Raw genomic sequence first — 17,050 nt, forward strand, 5'->3', positions numbered from 1 at the left:
TATAAATCAAACCCCAACCCTTTAACATCAACAAAAATTTAAAACTTAACGCAGAAATGAAAAAATCTTATTTTCTTCAAAGTTCATTGTGCTTTTTATTCAATAACTAGTATAAAAAATTATGGCATTTTTACAGACCAAAAAAAAAACATAAAATCTTAATTTTTAAGAAAAAATCTCAATCCTATTCTTCCTTTCTTTAAAAGAAACCATTAAGTAAGTTTAACATCATCTGAGATGCATAAAGAAAAGGAATTGTCCCTTAATCGATATATAATCTCCTGAGACGTAAACAACATATGCACGCTTCCCTTATTAATTAATGTTTTCTTAAAGATTTCTAAGAAAGCTGGAAAATTTCCAGCAGGGCATTATACTTTCATATGGACGTTACACCTTACACGTCAAGAGAAGAATAGTTGGAATAAAACCAGGATGTGCTCTCTTAACCACAAAATAAAAACTATCTTTCAAGATTAGGTTTGAATTTTCTTTACTATAAATTTTTATATTTCTATGCAATTTAATAGTGATTCTTCTTCATAAACGCTCGTGCAAAAAATGTCTTTCTATTTATTTTTAAATTATAGCCTGCTAATTCAATTATGAGCTGTTAAAGAAATGTAAATTCTGAATTTCTAAGTTCAACGTCCAATATTACGATCTAAGATATTTACAATAATAATATTGACTTCAAACATTTTCACAATTAAAAAGAAATTTTATAGTCATTTATTTAGATTGAAATGACAAAAATAATACGACTGTAATAATCGGAATGATAAAAAGTAATCGAAAGAATGATAAAACTCTTTATTTATGAAGTTTATTATTATAAGGGAGATAGTCTTTTTATGTAGTATGATAGTTATAGAGGGGGTGATGTTCCGATTCAGGCTTTGTAAGCTGAAGCTGTAGATTAAAACTTTCTTTGCTTCAGAGGATGGGAGATTTTTCCTGACTGCAAATACTTTCACAAATCTTATTTTAATTCATTAAAAAGAAATATTGTAGTCAATTATTTAGATGTAAATGATAAAAATAATCCGACGATAATAATCGAAATGATTAAACATAATAATGCGAATGATAAAACTCTTCATTTATATCGTTATCATTTTAAGGCAGATTGTCAGATTACATAATTTGATAATTAAAAAGGTGTTAATGTCCCAATTCAGGCGTTGCAATTTGACTCGGGACGAAAAAATTTTTTGCTTCTGGTAGTGGTAGATAAAATACTCAATACTCACTAGGTATTTTTGATTTAGGTTGGTAATTTCATTCATATATATAATTAATATAATATCATAAACAAAATAAATGTCATAAACAAAATAAATACATGTATTAGACACTTTTGTAAGTATTTAGTTGATGGCGTAAACCACGAATACTACCACATTGAAGCTGTTCATTGAATTTATCTGAAATAGAGAATTCAAAATAATTAAATAGTAAAGTACGTGCAATAAACTTTTTTGATCAAAGAGAGTTCCAAGCAAGCAAATATCACTGATATCTTTGAAATACATGAAAAAATTAATTTTCTATAATTAAATTTAAAACAATGGCTGGATAATACTAAAACAATCAGAAAATTCCATTTCGTTTTTCATTCATCCCGCTCGAACTGTTTGTCGTAAAATTGTTCTAATGTCGACAGTGATCTTCATCGTGCTTTGAACTATCTGTATACCAAATTTCATCACTTTTGTTCGGAAAATTTAGGAGTCTATAAAAGACACATACACAGACAGACAGACTTTCATTTTTTTTATATACATAGATGGTGTGTAATAAGTACAAAAAATTCAAGCATAGAATTATCAAGGAGTCTAATAAAAGATTGGAAAATAATTCAAAAACAAGGATTTGTAAATCCTTCCTAAAATGAGCGAAAAATAAAATAAGAAAAAACGTGTGCTGATTGTGTTCAGTTTTCCGTAAAATTAATATCCTCCAGTTATTAAAGAAACGTCAGCATACTAGGTAGTAAATAAAAATGTGTGACTTATATCGGAAGTAAATTGGAAAAAAAATTACTTTGAGGTTTACTTTTTTTCACACCTGCGCCACATGCACAAAAGCAAAAAAGAACGCAATAAATTCCCATTTGTTACCACGATTTAGTACCGCTTTCCACAATTCTTCACGCAATAACAAGTGAGGCATTTCGGTCTTTTATCTGCAAAAAAGACTCAATAAATATAGCCGTAAAACTTTCACTATCTGCGTGCTGTTGGGCTATAAATCATCACTATATCTCCAGAAAAAAGTAAGTACAGAAAAGAGGAAACTAAAGCATCATGTGACAGACCGCGTCTATTTTGGAAAAAAACACTTTTTCATGCCAGAATAAAAGGCTCGGCTACCGCCAAAAACTTCTTTTTTAACCAGTATAAACCAAGAAATGAATGAAAGCGATTCCTTCAGGTTGGCTTGCGAAGCGAATAAGATCTCTAAACTTCTATGAACCGAGACTAGTCTCATCTTTATTTACGATTGAGAAAGTGACACTTCAATTTCATTTTATTTGCATTTTCTATGACGTAACTCAGTTAACCTGGAGTTGGGAAATGTAGCTTGAAGAGATAGGTTTGGGTCGAAACAATATCAATCGGTTCTGTTTGCTCTATGGAGCTTGTTAAAGTTGTTTCAAATGTGACTGACCCAGCATTAGTTTCAAACAGTAGCAATAAATATACACTGGTACTTCCGGGTTACTATATTGAAACAAAAATGAATAAGGTAAACTTCCGAAAAAATCTATTTTAACATTTCAGTGTAAAGTAAGCTTTAAATTGCTTCAATGTTAACTATAAGTTATTGTAATTGCATTTTATGATTAATATCTTAAAGAAAATTATACTTCATGTTCAGCAAAATACATATCAAAATGTATACATCTTTGATTATTTAGTTTTTATAATCCTTTCTTTACCTTTTTTTTAAAAACAAAAGCAATAAAATATCCGTATATGTTTTATTATAATTACAATTTGTATATGTTTTCTTTCAATTAAAATTAAATATTAGAAGAAAATAAAGAGAAACAATGTTGTAATGGGGATTACTTTAAAAAGTTGGAAAATTATTTTAGATTAAAAGTTATAACAGTAAAGGATATTAATTGTCTATGCAGTGATCTAAATTAAGAGCTGTTAGAGATCTGTTGTTCGAAAACTACATAATCGAATACGATGTTATCAATTTTGGGTGTTAAAATGGAAAAAATTGAAAGAAAAAATCTCAGCAAAAAAGCTATATCAATAAAAAAATACGAATTGTATTTTAAAGTACTCTAAAGATTACGGATCTTAAAATGCCCGCTGTTAGGAAATTACTGAATCAAATACGATACACTTTGACTGTCAGGAATGTAGAAATAACTTACAACTAAAAGATCTTGATTGGAAAGCTATAACTAATAAAGATATGAACTGTATTTACAGTAATCCAGTGTTTGCATATTCTATAACGTCGGATTTTAGAAAGTAATGGAACCAATACATTACATTTCAGTTGTCAAAAATTTTAGGAGAAATATGACGTCTGCGCAAAAATTGCAATTATAAAATGAATTTCCTAAAAATATGCATTTATGTAATATCTAATCCAACATAAATTTTAAACAGATTTTTATTGCGAAAAAGGGTGATTTTAGAGACTAATTAATATTTTGGGGAAGATTTCCGTGCCGTGATGCAAGAATAATCGCCAGGTCTTGGGAATTTTCGGGCAGCGCAAATGAGGAGAAAAAAAATCACAGAAAGAATAAAACTCGAAGGGTATAACTCGTTACCACCCTTCATGCAAACCTCTACATGTCTTTCTTTAAAAAAAAAAGAAAGAAAGAAATTGCAAGTTTAAAATTTAAAGGGCTTTGGCCTTTGTAGTTGGCGCGACAGATCAGGATACGAAAGTTTCTCTATATTTTGAAATATCAAGTTCAGATTTGCATTAATCAAAAACAGATTTTTTTTTAATTTACTTGCCCAAGGGTGAAAAGATCTCTTGATAGCAAGTCTTCGAACGCTTAAACGCCTCAAAAATATGAACTTTCGAAAAGAAGTATTATATTCATAATAATAACAGTTTGCTACGGCTATCTCCCTCCACATAAATACGTTTGTGGAGTACCTTAATATGCATGTACCATTATCATGTATCGTATATCGGTTACAAAATACGAAAAAATACGGACAGTATTTAAAGGTGATCGAAAGCTTACAGATCTTAGAATGTCTGCTGTTAGAAAAATTACTGAATCAAGTACGATAAGTTTTAGTAGTCTGAACTGTAAAAAATAAATGAAAAATAAAAAAATTACGGTTGCGTAAATATTGCAATCATTGAATTAATTTCCTAAAAATATGCATTCATAAAATTCTACTTTTTAAGAATTTTTCAAAACTTACTTTCCCGGGGTTCAAATAGCATTTCTCCGAACGCTTAGAAACCTCAAAAATTTGAAGTTTCGAATTATTGTATACATAATAATAACAATTTGATGCGTCAATCATTCTTCCACATAAATACCGTTATCGCGTATTTTTAACGGTTACTTAATGATTACCTTAAGGCGGTACTTAAGTTCTGATTGATGCTTAAAACGAAACTAAAGAACAGCGTTCGATTTTGCGTGGGTGGATGCTGATAGAACGTGATGACAATAACGATGAGGATTCTTTGAATGAAACAAGGATGGAAGCGTGATTCAATTCGTGAGAATGACCTTCGAATACTGAAGATGCGAGGTCAAGAGCAGCCATTAAATAAAATACAAATGTTTCTTTTTCGTGATCTGCTCGAACGGTCATTTAATTTAAATGTGGATGACCAAATGACACATCGTCTGCACGCACGTTACACTCGGTCGAGTTTCAGAGTTCAACATTTATCGAAAGCAATTTCGGGAATATTCGTTGACTAATAAATAACCTAGGCTTTATTATCTGAACTTATTTTCGTTTAGGCTTTATTATACATTGCACTCTAGTGAACTTGCTAATTCAACACTTATACACGGAAAAAAAACTCTGGTAAAATTACAGTAGAATAATTAATGGCAGGTGGCAGCATTTCTGGAGAAAAAAATTTTTTTATAATATATTCTTATAACACAATTCTTATAATATATTCTTATAACACAATTCTTATAATATATTCTTATAACCAAATTCTTATAATATATTCCTATAACACAATTCTTATAATATATTCTTATCACACAATTCTTATAATATATTCTTATAACCCAATTCTTATAATATATTCTTATGACCCAATTCTTATAATATGTACGGTATTTGAACCATTAATTTTGTATTTTTTCTTTTCATATGGTAATTGTTTACTGGAAATTCCAGCTATCGAAATTGTAGTGCTTATTACCACTCATGCAGTAAAAAATACATAATTGAGAAATAAATTTGACCAAATTAATGGTTCTTATGCCATGCTTCAAGATATCATGATAAAATTAGCAAATTTTGCCTCATACATTAAAACCACATTTTATGTTTAATTTTACCAAAATCGTCACCAAAAATCCTTTAAAAAATTACTTTTGGTGTTCCCATAGAGCCAGAAGCACTGTAAATTTTCCTATATTCTGCTTGCTTTGGCTATACTTTCTTTCTCAGTCCATTTATTCTCCAGAACCTGTACATAAACACTTTAAAAAATGATTCATGGGTTCTAAAAATATTTCGTTGCAAATATCATTTCAAACTTGAAATTAGTGAAAAAATCAAAATATCTTAATAGTTTTGCCAGTATTGAAGTTGTGTCTCTAGAAATATATGTAATATACATCATAAGCTTAGATATTCACTTTAAATACGAAGTAAGAAATGAGATTAAACTATTTTTTCACACTCTTAACAGAAAAGTTATTTGATTTCGCGCTAAAAGTTGAGATACAGGTTTTTCGATATTAATGTACTAACTGGTAACTATTTAATGTAATATTTGGTTACAGAAGACGGGTTGTATATATTATATATAATATTCATTTATATTGTATAGGTTATAAAAATACTATTTAATGATAAAATAAATATCACAATCATATTTCATTCACATAATTTTTGGTATTATTCTATTCAGATAAATAATTAGAAGAAAAAATTTTTTGTAGTTTCTCCATACAAATATTTCTCAATGCATTTTTTCTGAAATATCATATTTTTTCATCAATGAGATCTAATGCGATTTTTCTTATAACTAATTCGATTTTTGCCACCGCAAACAGCTGTCATATTGCTTATTCAACACAAATATTTCTATATTAGGCGTGATTGAACTAAGAACTAAGCTATCAAAACAATTCTGTGCATTCAACAAAGGCACACCGCCTGGTCAAGAAAGAAGAATTTCGTGAAAGAAAGTGAAAATAGCTTTCTCAATCTTAGTTCCTTATAATAAATTTTGACACATCCACAAAAGGGCTCGCCTGTTGTCTATTGTGGCCGAAAACCACCAAAGTATATCCTAAGACCAGTTCTTTTTTTCCGAAAACTGAGCCATGCGGAACGAAGCAACAAACTGTAGAAAGCATCCACCAATAAAAAAGGCATGTAAAAGAGAATAAATAAAAGTGACCATTTCGAAGTGAAAATGCATTGTTCCGGTAATTTTTTTTATCAGAAGAAATAAAAGGTTGGAATTATGCTAGGAAAGATGTTGTTGGTTTCCGTACCAAGTTCATTGTCAAGGTCTTTTATGTGAATGGTTAGTGAACCAATGTCGCCCAATTTCGCTGGAATTATTGCTTGCTTTTTTTGAGAAATAAGCATTTTAAAACTCATTCTAAAATAGTGGTTTTTGAATGATGTTGAATCATTTGGAACAGGCATCAAGACCGATGATATTGTTCTGAAGATTGGCTTTCTAGTTTGTAAGTTCCTTGAATGCATGTTTCAAATTTTATTTAATTTTTAAAAAAAGCAATTTTTTGCTATATGTTTCGAATTATGTTGTTTTTTAAAAAAAATTTAGAAAAATTATATTTTTGATTTTTTTTTTCTTTAGATTTTTAAGAATTAGTAATTTTATGAAAAATTTATTTGTTCCAAAAAAAGACATGTTTTATTATATCATTACATAAATTTGGTATATTTGTGGAGAAAAAGTTATAAAATAGAATTATTACATTAATAGAATGAATGAAATTATTTTATGATAAAAGATATTATTATTAGAATTATAGCATAAGAGAAAAGAAAATATTGAATTATGTTGTGCATAAGATCTTATTTTTTATCGATAACCATTTAGAAGATTTATCTATACAGCAATAATATAATTTTAAAAACTTTTATCAGAAGATATGGACGATTTTACATTCTGTATAATTTGCCAAAATATTGTTGGCAGATTAAAATCACAATTTCAACATACATTAAGCATTTCCACCATTTTTCAACGATGCAAAAATATTAAAATTGTAACTTATCTCAGTTGCACTATATTGTTTAGTTCATATGCCTGTGACAATAATGAAATATATAATTTTGCCTAGATATTAGATATATCTGTTGTATATTACGGATGTATATTGCATATATATCTATATATTCATAATGTATATTCATATATTTATTTATATTAAATATTATATTCATGTATACAATCTAACCTACCTAAACCATAAAAATATCCCAAACATTTTAAATTAAAATATTGAAATAAATTTTTTAACGTTGTGTATTTTTAGTAAATTCGAGAAGAAAAATTTATAATTGCAAAAAAATACGTTAGGAACATCTTCCTTTCTATACTTTAGGGGGTTATGCGTCAAAGAAAGTTTTATTTGATCAAGAAAGTTTTTTTTTCATTTCGTTTCATATTATTTTTATATTTTATTAAGTAAGTCTTTTTCTAAATAGATATGAAACTACTTGTTTTGAATAAATTCTTTCTGCATAGGAATGAACTTAATTAATTTTGTACCAGTTTTTCGTCTTCGTGTCAAAATCTCAATAATCAAATAGTACCATTCCTTTATTACTAACTTAAATATGCTTTCAAATAATTTAAGTCATGATGTTTAGAAACCAATTCAACTGTTAAAATTTTTATCACATTCTATTACTTACTTAAGTATGCCTCCTTTTATTAAATGTTTAAAGTTCCGCTATTATGTAAACCATAATAAGTAATATTCAACTTTTTTAGGTAATAAAGTTTCTTTGCGTGATTTTTTTTCTAGTCGAGGTTAATTATCTAGCTACGCTCACTATTTTTGAGTCAAATAACAGAAGTTTTATTTCCATGTTGCCAAGAAAAATAATATTAGTTTCTAAAATTATCGTCTTCAACTTTATTCAAAAAAATTATAGAACTTACTTAATAAGAAAAATAGAGCAAAGAAAGAAATAAAGAAGACAGAGTTATAGATTTTCTCGGGCGCAATCTTCACACACACCTGACCTAGCCCATAACATCATTTTTTTAATTTCTCTTGATTTTACAAAGGAATTTGATCTGGCACACTGCAGGCCTATTTGTCATTGAGTTCTATGTTTAATCAATAAATGTTTTAGTTTGTTATTAGTATCTCCTCAGAAATAACTCAAAATTCATTTTTGTATTTATCCTAATTAACTTAAATTAATTTTTAACTCTCTTAATGCCAATCAGACTTATAAAAATATTCAATAATCTATGACAATAAATAAGGAGGGTTTTTCTAATTAAATATAACTTTTGGTGCAGTTAACTTTCAACCGCTCACTTATCTTCACGTTTCATGTAAGTTAAACGCATAATTTCCAAAGAAGAAAAAAAAATCAAAATCAATAGTTGGAATAAGAGTTGATGAAGGGGAAACCGATGTACCTTTTTAAAGTACTTAATTTATTCTCTGCTTAAATGCTGATAAAACTTGAGGCACAAGTAACAAGTACTTCATAACAAAACCCAGGTGCAGTTTTATGGTAATTAATCAACCGAATAATTTATTCAAACAAATACTGTAGGAGTATTAAGATAAAAATTTAAACGGAACCCAAAACTTTCCCGATTCCCCCAACGCTATGGATTTAAATGTACTACCCTTACAGTTAATTAAACGCATTTCTGATTCTAATTAATTAAATAATTGACTTTGCACTTATTATGAGAGAACCTAGGAGCGATATAACGCTCTTTTGGGAATAAAGAAAATTGGATAATGTTTTCCAACCAACTTAGGCGTGATATCTGCGTTTAGAGTTTTGATTTCCGCTTATTTAACAGCCGTTGACCAGAAGTTTCCCGCATTTCGTATTTTTATTTAAAACATTAGCTAATAATAAATGGTGTTGATTACTTTAGTAAAACTGTTTCAAACTCTGATCAGTTTAAGATAGGAAGATGCTAATGATTTAACGATTCTTAGAAAGTATTTTATTTTTGTTTTAGCATCCCTTAAGAGATCTGTATGGATCGTTAGCTTAGAAGCAACTGTTGTTAAAGGGAGTTTTCGGATTTTGATTTTTCGATAATGCTTTTAAATATTATTTTAGAAAATTGCCTAAGAGTTTCAGGAGATTTTGCATGCCTATTTTTATAGAATATAATATAGGGTGTTTAAAGAGCTCTCAAAGCGTAAGGATAAGATTTTGTAAATTTAATGCCTCATTATTTCTTAATTAAGGACTTAATTAAAATTTAAGATAATTTTCAAAATGTTTTGATTCGGAGGAAAAAAAATTCTTCGCCCTTCAGCTGTATGATATCTTATATTATCTATCTATATGAATCTACTGGTCTGGAATATGCATCTACTTTATAATCCAAACGAATCCATATTTTAAATAAATATATTTCATTATAGCACGTTAAACTTTTTTAAACAACATTGAACTTTTTCCGAAAACATTAACTGAGTTTTTAAAAGAATTAATTAGAGCAAAAAAAAATTCATGACATATTGGTTCAATCTATAGACATATTTTATATGAATGCGGATTACGTATTAAAAAATTCCAAAGCAATAAAACTGTAGTTACTATGGTTAAAATTGTGAGCAGATAAGTTTTTAAAGCTGAAAATGCAAAACTAACTATCCGGAAACCATCTCTTATCTTAAAATGAGCGCCTATCAAAAAATAGGCTCCCAGTTTCAAAGAATAGGCTCCTATTTTTGAATGCTTGAAACATGTCCACTGTTATTTGCAGTATTTGTATATTTGAAGCAAATGAAGTTTTTTTAATCAAATAATAGTACATATAGCTAAAAGTTGTTCAAAATCTTCAATGCTTAAATATTCTTTTGAAGAATCGGTAGCATAAAATGGTACGAAATAATACATATTATATCATATGAAAGAAAAATATTTATATTTTCTTGAAACATTTTTTTTTCTAATTGCATTTTAAAGTTCTTCATTTCTTTTGACTTTTTTTTAATTCATAAAATATTTTTTTATCGCTTAATGGAATGAAACTTTTTCCCTTGTATAATCTGTACAAGGAAAATCTTGATTTAAAAACCAAAAAAAGCATGTTCATGTTTGGTCGCAAAAAATTATTCTGAAACTTAAAATTCGTGATTTCGTAATTTAAATTTCGTTGTTTCGTAAATATCGGTTAATAGTTTTCGTAGTTTTGCTGTCCATGTAACGCAAATACGTGGTTTGTTCCTTTAAAATGTCTTCTAAGAAAGAAAATTTTCCCTTTTCTTCTAGATTGTGCTCAAAATTATGAGGCTACAGAGTTGAAACTTGGTAGTCGTGAACTCAAAATTATGAGGCTACAGAGTTGAAACTTGGCAGTCGTGAACTCAAAATTATGAGGCTACAGAGTTGAAACTTGGTAGTCGTGAACTCAAAATTGGGTGGCTGTTCAGCGTCAGTTATAAAATAAAAATGAAATAAAATATTTAATTAGATATGAACTAAGTAATTTATTTTAATTCAGCATCTTGATATCTCCAAAATATTGTTTAATAGCCGAATGTTATCATATATTTTGTGTCATGTCTTTGCTCATAATATCTATCCATGATTTCGTGAATATCAAACAATTAATATTGTAGTGTTATAACAAATAATTTACGTATCAAACAATACATTAAGTACCGTCATTTGGGGCTACTTTGTGCAGCAGGGGCTACTTTGTGCAAATTTGAATTCGGCACTTTTGAAGTGCTGCCATTCAGTATTATGTTTTTTTTCACGTTAAAAATGTCAGGAATTTGAAGATAAAAGTCTCTTCTATTACTACAAACATTTTTTCGAATTTTAAAACAATCTCAGAGAGTGTTTTGTTTATCCAATGTCAACAACTTTCCGAGAACGTCGGACGTCGAAAAGTGCGCGTGGAAACTTTAGCTGTGAAATTCAAAGACGTTGATAAAACAATCGCTGTAAGTGCAAAATATTTTATTTATATATTAATAAACAATTATATCATGTTAGCGTTAAAAAAAATGTGAAAATTAATAACAAATAAACGGAAAATGAAAAATATGCACTGTGGGGCTATGTTGTGCAAAGTTTCATTCGTTTTTTTTTTCGACAGAAAAATGGTTATAAAAAATAATACCTGGATCGAGAAACTACCATGATTACACTTTAAAAAAGCTGCAACAATGTTTGCTAGCAGTTGCTGGTGGTATGTCGATTGCAGAAGCTTCTCGGAAGCACAAAACCAAAGAAATACTATCTCTAATGAAATTTACAAGAAACACGCGAAACGTGCCGGTAGCCAACCGAAGGCTGTAAATAAGCGTGGTCTATACCGAGTTAAATTAACATAGTTTTTTTACAAGTCCAAGTTCAAAACCTGCAAAACCCTGCACAAAGTAGCGGTGACGGTAATATAAAAAATTCTCCTTTAAATGTTATTTGACAAAGCATTTTAAATTGAGAAAATAATTATATATTTTTTGTTGTATGCTAAGATATATACTAATTAAAGTTTTGCAAATGTAATTATGTAAATAAAACTACTTTGCTTTATTTGATAAATTATTGCCTCTAAAGATTTAAATTTCTATTAAAAATTTTTTTGAATATTTTAAATCTTTCATGTAGACTTTATTTCAACTTTCACTTTATTTAAATGTTTTAAGTGTAGTTAAAAGTAATTAATAGTGAACATGATTCGAAAAAATATAGAAAAGATAACTTTTTTCCAATATATTTATTCAACTCATAATTATCCATCTTAAAACACAATCCTCGAATATTCCCTTATCTCTTTAAAGCACAGGGCCGATTAAAGTTACACTCTTACATTTAGTAAATTATCGGCTCAAGAAGTAACTAACACGCTCGATAAGTTTTTCGACCCAAAGAACAAATCAGAAAAGCAAACACTCCATTTCGAAATACCTTCCTTAATTATCCTGTCCCTTCATTAACTACAGAAGCCACTGACTTGATAAGTCATTGGCGAAAAATATTCACTTCCGATCTGCGAAAAGTGGGATTGGCGAACTTTATCAGGTGGAAAAATGAGTATATTGATCTCTGACCAAAATAAAATAAAGAAAACTTGAATCAATTGGAATAAAGGAGCCAACAAAAAAGAATAAACTTCATACTAAAGGATTGAATTGTAATCAAGAAATAATTTGCCATTTAAAATCTTGCCTGGTTTAATGAGGTGAAATAGAAAAAGTATTCAAAGCAATTAACGGTGTTGATATTAAAATTCCCCATCTTTTTTTTATCATTATTCAGCAGAATGATGTTGGAATCTGAGTTCAAATATAACCCTGATATCAACAAATGAAGGGATTATGTAAAAATATTTAATGCTCTTCTCGAATGCTACACTGTAAAAATTCCGTATCAAATTACAGTATAAAGTACTTTGAGTGTACCATTCGTAAAATTTATTTTACCTTAAAATATTATACCATACATTTACAGTAATTTTTAGTTAATTTGAATGATTCAGTAATTTTAAGTTAATAATTACTGTAAAAATTACCGATAAAAATGGATTAACGATAAAAAGTGATTATTACCATAATTTCACCCGGATTTTTTTTTTACATTGTACAACTGATAGGATTTAATATATATCTTGATATGTCGTAACAGCATCTAAAATAAATAAAAAGAAAATCTCAGTTATTTATCAATTCAGACAAAATACAGAAAAAAAATAAGCATTTCTTAAATTCGAACAAAATGTACACTACCTCCTGAATACATCTCACTTTTTCTCATTCAAATAATCTTTTTCCTAAAGCGATGTAAACAAATTGTTTGTTTCATTAAAGGTATAAAAGTAATTGACTACCTCAAATGACTCAAATAAAGGGGCCGACAAGGGTTTTAGGGTACAAATTTTAAATTTCGATAATTCACCCACACAACAAATATATAGCTTTACATGCAACAAAAGTGGAAGTGGAAAGTGCCATGCTTTTAGTGCCATTCCCTGATTTTTACTAAAAAAAGATCTTGGTTCTTTAGAGACAGAAGGTGCTAGTGCTAGTTTTTGAGTGTTCTTGGAAAGGGTACCAGTGATGTATTTGTAGGTTTAAGGGAAGGGGGGTACTAATGGTATCATTGTAAGTTTATTTAAAAGTAATAGCTATAAATGCAAAAAAGAACCCGTGTTGTTATACGACTCCTGAAAAGGGATGACTTCTTTCAAAACAGATTGTTAAAATGTTATTGGGCAGTTCTGTCCCACCAACTCAAAGAAAAATCTTCTTTTTTTAAATTTCAATGATTGACCAAGTTGTTTTGGTTCATATATTAGGAGCATGAAAACTAATGAAATTTCATTGTTCTTGTATATATTGATTCCGTTCTTGGAAATTTGATGACAATAAGCTGCTAATTACACTAACCAATATGTTCATTAAATGGTGGCCATTATATACGATTTCTTTTTCCATTCGAATACTTTTCTCTGCATTTCAGTGGTGATAGCAGATTATTGCAAAAAGGATGAGCAGTTCATTTTTTGAGTGAAGTGCCTAGCAAAAATACAATTATGTGTGTTTAGTCTGTTTGGAAAATGCTGTTTCCAGTAAATTTTGTTTTTATTTCAGTATAATTTTCATTATATATCTGCGTCTGATAGGTTGCTTTGAAAAAAGAATAGATTAAATTTTGATCGATAATACAATAACAAGTTTTGCGTGTAACAGTTGGGACAAAATTGTAACTTTTCTAGGCATCAGGCACCCAGCTCCAGTTGAAATTTTAGAACATAAGATAATCGAAAAGTCGTCAAAACTTAGCGATAATAGGGTGATAAGCGATTGAAATTGGTATTATCATAAAGCCTAAAACTCATATTAAATTTATATGCTTCCCTCAAAACATAGTAAATGAATAAATTTGTAAGAATACTTCTTATAAACAACAATTAAAAATAAATTGTTTACTTCAATTAAAAATGTTGCTTGAAATATTTAGTTTCAATAGTTCAGTCAATTGGTAAAAATTTGTTGCAATTATGATTCTGGCTTGCCTGAAAAATGCAGTTTTAAATTTCAGTTTTCTCGTACAACTGTAATAAGCTTCGAAAAAATTCAAAATCTTACAGTTAAATGATGTTTAATAAAAGCATAGTTACTCGTTATATCACAAAACAAATAAACAAATTTAGTGTTGTCTTTCATAAACTAACCTATTGTTACTTCCAAAACTCATGTTATTTCCGAGATCCATTTTCATCTGTCATTTAATCGTTAACCTTGAGAGGATTCTACTCTCTTCTGAAGGGATAAAAAAAAACAATGTCTTCTTTACAAAGAGAAAACATAGATTACGATGAACTGTCTTACATAAATATCATCTTTTCTTATTTTACAAAATGATTTCTCTGTAAGTCAACAATGGTCCCTTTACGGAAAGATTTCTTTCGGATGAAGAATGAATGCATACTAAAAAGAAGAACTATCATTTTGTTCTGTAAGTCACTGTCTTTTTCAAGGAAACAACTTAATAATGTTATTATTCAAAATGGTTTACGATGTCTATATTTAGTGGCTTTTATTTTTGTACTATAACTCAGATTTTTTATATTCTGTGAAAATATACAAGTTAATGAACTTAAATATTTGTTGATGTTACTAAATATTTTTGATACATTTGCTGCAAACAAAATTAATCGAAATACAGATTTTTTGCCAGCGTACACTCTCAGAAATTAAACTCTCACTTTTGATGGTTTATTAATCTTTGATTTTGAGAAACTCTTTGTCACAATATCACGTGATTTCTGATGAAACGTGAGCAATCAAATGTATGACGAAAATGTGGATCTCAATCGCATAGTGGGAAATTATTCCACTGTTATATTTCCTGCTTGCTTTATTTTTACTTCGCTGATCGGTCAGAATGCTGGTCAGAGAACTGCCCTCATGTGAAAAATATTCCAGGCTCGAACCCTAGTCAGAAGCATGCATGTACTTTTCCTCTCTCTTTGTACAATCTATCCTTCTTACTGTGTAAGTCTCCACAGTGGACTGATCGCAATGACACAGTTCCTAATTGAAAGCTGAAGTCAAGCATCATTGACTGTGGTCAGTAAGTGGGTGGATTACCATTTTGATCAGCTTGCATAGGGACCGAGGGTGTGCGGTATCGGTTCTTGTTAAACTGTTCTACCGTAAAGTGCTCGACTTCGCACGCAGGTCGCCGGGGTACCAAAGCTGAGGAGCCATATCCTCTGCAGAGGATATGGCTCTGCAAAATTGTGATGGCATGTCTTCGGAGCATCCTCGGGGATGTTTCCCAGACCGTCGCCAATAGCCCGTTGTGCAGCTGTAGTGCGACATAAATAAAATACCAACCTACCTTACGGTGGAAGCAACATTTGACCTCCTAATATTGCGCCATTGAAAAATTGGTCAAAGGATCTTCCTTTCTGATACTCGAATAACCACTGTCAATATTTATTGACATTGGAAGAAAAAAAATTTTGCTGCTTTTGAAGAAATTCGTTTTCTTGGAGAAGCGACGGTAGTCGTTTCCTCACTTTAACGAAATCTTCGCTCGGAGCATATACCAGGAAACGGTTTCGTCAAAATAGAAGATTTTTTTCAGTATATTAATGTGATTTTCTCCCAACTTTAATTCATTGCAGCATAGAAAGGTAACTTAATAAAGATGACCACATGCTTTGCATGTGATAAAAATTATAGTTTCATTTAGTGAATAATTGAAGAGCTTAAAGTCATGTAATGATAAGCCCCATTGCTTAGCTTATCATTACGTGGCATAAGAAAAACACAATTCACCGAAAGGCAATGACGTTCTTTTTCGTATATTGTTTGAATTGTAGAGTACCAATCTGAAAACCAATCTGAAAAGCATTCTAAGTACCAATCTGAAAAGCATTCTAAGGTTTATCAGATCTGTCACTTTCGGAAAAATTAAAGATGGTCTATCTCTGTTTTTTTAAAGCCCTTCTATATTATTTACATGAGAAACATAGAACTTTAACTTAGGTAATACAAGACAAATAAAGACTAAGAAACAGTATAATGAAATCTTCGGTCATTAGCAATACCCGAGATAACATTTCCTGTTAAAAAAAATTAAGTGTTAAGCATCAAAAGCTTTACTCACTTTTTTGTGCAATATGAAACATATTACTCAGTGATAAACGGTGAAACATATTATTCAGCGTCTAACCTTTACAAAGCAAAGAAAATTTCACTTGTCAATATGCCTTTTATGCAAGGTTTCGATAACTACTCACACTCATAAAATTCACTCTCCTAAAATGAACGAGTGAAAATAACTCAACTTGAGTGCTATTTAACTCTTTCATCTAGAAAAAACCGGCCTTCTAATCTTGAGTTAAAATCACTCAAGTGAAAGAGTTATATGGAAATAGCTCAACTCAATTTGAGTGAAAAAAATTTCACTCAAACTTGAGTTATTTTCACTCGAGTTTGAGTGATTTTCAGTATTACCTGAGCGAATCGTTTTCACTCAAACTTGAGTGATTTTAACTCGTGTTTGAGCGATTTTCAGTATTTCAGTTTGTAAATTGCAGTCAAAATTTTTACTGTTAATATTCGAAATTTTTGTATTTAGTGGTGCCATCTATCGTGAGCGATGAAAAATACTGT

The 17,050-nt window shown here is 29.4% G+C and overlaps 1 protein-coding gene across 2 annotated transcripts in view; it reads left to right on the plus strand.

Moving 5' to 3' along the window:
• Nucleotides 1-2,623: 2,623 nt before the first annotated feature.
• Nucleotides 2,624-17,050, plus strand: part of LOC107437380 (uncharacterized) — a 107,586-nt gene continuing 93,159 nt past the window's right edge. The window contains exon 1 of one of the 2 annotated variants that reach the window (XM_043047433.2): nt 2,624-2,751. The gene's annotated coding sequence lies outside the window, so the exon portion shown is untranslated. Of the gene's footprint in view, nt 2,752-6,762; nt 6,905-17,050 lie in introns of those variants that run through there. The other variant, XM_016049366.3, reaches the window with a different exon arrangement.

Source organism: Parasteatoda tepidariorum, chromosome 3 (assembly GCF_043381705.1).
Source record: "Parasteatoda tepidariorum isolate YZ-2023 chromosome 3, CAS_Ptep_4.0, whole genome shotgun sequence".
Lineage (NCBI taxonomy): Eukaryota > Metazoa > Arthropoda > Arachnida > Araneae > Theridiidae > Parasteatoda > Parasteatoda tepidariorum.